Source organism: Nematolebias whitei, chromosome 3 (assembly GCF_014905685.2).
Source record: "Nematolebias whitei isolate Nwh7 chromosome 3, NemWhi1, whole genome shotgun sequence".
NCBI classification, from domain to species: Eukaryota; Metazoa; Chordata; class Actinopteri; order Cyprinodontiformes; family Rivulidae; genus Nematolebias; species Nematolebias whitei.
In genome coordinates, this window is record NC_056500.1 from 34,751,955 (window position 1) to 34,755,266 (window position 3,312).

General features: G+C 35.6%; 1 protein-coding gene across 1 annotated transcript in view; it reads right to left on the reverse strand.

Moving 5' to 3' along the window:
* The window catches only part of toporsa (topoisomerase I binding, arginine/serine-rich a), a 6,615-nt gene extending 4,865 nt beyond the window's left edge, over positions 1-1,750 (reverse strand). Inside the window, exon 1 of the mRNA XM_037698227.1 lies at positions 1,590-1,750. The gene's annotated coding sequence lies outside the window, so the exon portion shown is untranslated. The remainder of the gene's footprint in view (positions 1-1,589) is intronic.
* Between the last annotated feature and the right edge of the window lie 1,562 nt (positions 1,751-3,312).

Consider the following 3,312-nt stretch of genomic DNA (forward strand, 5'->3'; position numbering starts at 1 on the left):
ATGTTCTAACAGTGTTCCAACAGGTTCTAACATGTTCTAACAGTGTTTCAACAGGTTCTAACATGTTCTAACAGTGTTCCAACAGATTCTAACATGTTCTAACAGTGTTCCAACAGCTTCTAACATGTTCTAACAGTGTTCTAACAGACTTATTCTAACATGTTCTAACAGTGTTCCAACAGCTTCTAACAGTGTTCTAACAGACTTATTCTAACATGTTCTAACAAGTTCCAACAGTGTTCTAACAGGCTAACATGTTCTAATAGTGCTCCAACAGGTTCTAACATGTTCTAACAGTGTTCTAACAGGCTATAAAATGTTCTAACAGGTTCCAATGTTCCAACAGTGTTCTAACAGTGTTCTACCGGGTTCCAATAGGTTCCGTGTTCGAACAGTGTTTCAACAGGTTCTAACATATTCTAACATGTTCTAACAAGTTCCAACGTTCCAACAGTGATCTAACAAGCTAACATGTTCTAACAATGTCCCAACAGGTTCTAAGATATTCTAACGTTCTAACAGTGTTCCAACAGGTTCTAACGTGTTCTAACAGTGTTCCAACAGGTTCTAACATATTCTAACAGTGTTCCAACATTCCAACAGTGTTCTAACAGGCTATAACATGTTCAAACAGTGTTCCAACAGGTTCTAACAGTGTTTCAACAGGTTCTAACATGTTCTAACAGTGTTATAACTGTGTTCTAACAGGCTATAACATGTTCTAACAGTGTTCCAATGTTCCAACTGTGTTCTATATAACATGTTCTAACAGTGTTCCAACGTTCCAACAGTGTTCTAACAGGCTAACATGTTCTAATAGTGTTCTAACGGGTTCCAATAGGTTCTGTGTTCTAACAGTGTTCTAACAGGTTATAATGTTCCGTGTTCTATATAACATGTTCTAACAGTGTTCCAACGTTCCAACAGTGTTCTAACAGGCTAACATGTTCTAACAGTGTTCTAACAGGCTATAACATGTTCTAACAGTGTCCTAACAGGCTAACATGTTCTAATAGTGTTCTAACGGGTTCCAATAGGTTCCGTGTTCTAACAGTGTTGTAACAGGTTAACATGTTCCAACAGTGTTGTAACAGGTTCTAACAATGTTCTAACAGTGTTCTAACAGCCATGCTAAATAAAGTAGCCCGTTTTCAGCATTTGCTTTCTCCCACTATCAGCGATCGCCAAAATTTCCATTATGAGTCGGATCGGTCGGGCTCTAATTTAAGAACCAAAAGTTTAAATATTACAGAAAGAGGCTTTATTTCCTCACCTCTGAGTTTCTCTAACAGACAAGAGAATCCGAAACAAACCTGCTCGGTCAGTGTGGCCCCTCACTGACAGGACACGCTAACGCTGTTTCTGGTCAAAAATAAGAACTAAAGGCTTTTTACACACACTTCACCAGCCTCAAGGTTTACTTTAATATTTTCTGTCGGAATACATAGACCCTGCCAAGAGAAGAAAACTGTAAACTGTAGTTTACAAGTTAAATAGTTTAGGTTAGCAAGATAGCTTCTTGGCTAGCACGGATTGGCGAAAGACAGAAAAGTTAGTCTGATTGAGAAAAAATATATAAATATATTTACCTGTGGTCTGATCAAACATACAAACTGTTCGTTACGTAAATGATTAAGGCTTCGTTTCTTGAAGAAATTCACTACAGAACTGCGTGACAAGGCGTCGCAGGCTTCAGATACAACCACAGACTAACATTTCATAACGACTGGGTCAGAGAGAAGTACTTCTGCCCTTCAAAATAAAAGCAGACTTCCAACGACTTCCGCTCTTCAAAATAAAAGTAAACTTCCAGCGAACCACTTCCGCTCTTAAAAAAATAGCAGATTATAGCAGAACCATTTTCGTTCTTTAAATTAAGAGCAGGCTTCCAGCGAACTATTTCTGCCCTTAAAAATAGAAGACTTCCAGAGAACTAAATTCGCCATTCAAAATAAGAGCTGACTTCCAAAGAACTACTTCCTCCCTTCACAATAAGAGCAGACTCTTCTTCGTGATTTTTGGAGGTTGGCACAAACGTTTTGTTTTTTTTATTCCCCTTTATTAACAGCATTTACAACAAATATGGCATCGATAACAGAGATATTCAAATCTGTAAAAGCCAGCACAGGTTGCTTCCAAACACACAAAAATAATAATAAAAAAATAAAAACAATAATAATACAAGAATCAAACAGAATAAAATAAAAAATAAATAAATAAATAAACAAATAAAATAAAAACTGGGGGTTTTCCAGTAGTTTCAGTTCGTTTATCGTATGAAACAACTCCACACCTTGATGTTTGTCCATGAACTTCATAGAGAAGAAGAGGTGGCAGAGTTCCTTGTGAAAAGTGGGAATGATGGTTTTGTTTTAAGGAAACGGCACTTGTGAATGAAATATTTGCCCACAAAAATAATTACATTTAATAACCTTTCAAGAGCTTTTTCTTTTCTCAGGGATCCAAAAATAATGTCATTCTTAGCAAATTCACATAAATGTGGGATTTTAGGGAAAAGCCAGTAGTGCACATCATCCCACAAATCTTTAAAATACGTACATTCATAGAAAATGTGTTCTGTTGATTCAGTATTATCATCACAAAATGAACAAGTGCTGTCAACAATTGCAAAACGATGTCTGAGGAATTCCTTAGAGGGGTCAACCCCTGAAAAGGTTTTATAGTGAACTTCCTTAGCTTTTGGAGGAATGGGAAGATTTAAATAATTTGTTCTAATTTTTTTCTTTTGATCCTTTGAAAAGAAACGTGAAATAAATTTGGGTTAGATACAAAGGGAAACAGAGTATTAGTAAAAAAAAAAATTCTCTAATTTTAGAATTTCTAAGTTTATTATTTGTAATGTTGTGCCCATTAATCAGAAGTCCAGGCAGAACAGGACTTCTATAAGCAGGTTCTCATAAAGACTTTTAGCTTACATAAAATGTTTGGGGGAATAGCTCTAATAATTTTTTGAAATTCACTTTTATTTACTTGCAGGTTATATTTAACAGTGAAATCTTCAAAAGACATAGCAACTCCATCATTTAATAAATGCATCACAGACCAAATAACTTGTTCAAACCAATTATGTGCAAAGATTGATTTATTTCTAACTTTTATGTAACGACAGTTCCACAGGGAGAGTTGTATGGGCTGTAGTTATGTTTGTAGATTAATCTCCAGTATAATAAAACTTGCTGGTGAAAGAAGGAAAGTTTTTTAACATCAAAGTCACATTTAAGAAGGAAGTTGACTCCACCCAGATTTGAAAATATTTTGCTTGGAATATGGAACCAGAGCGTTTTGATTAGT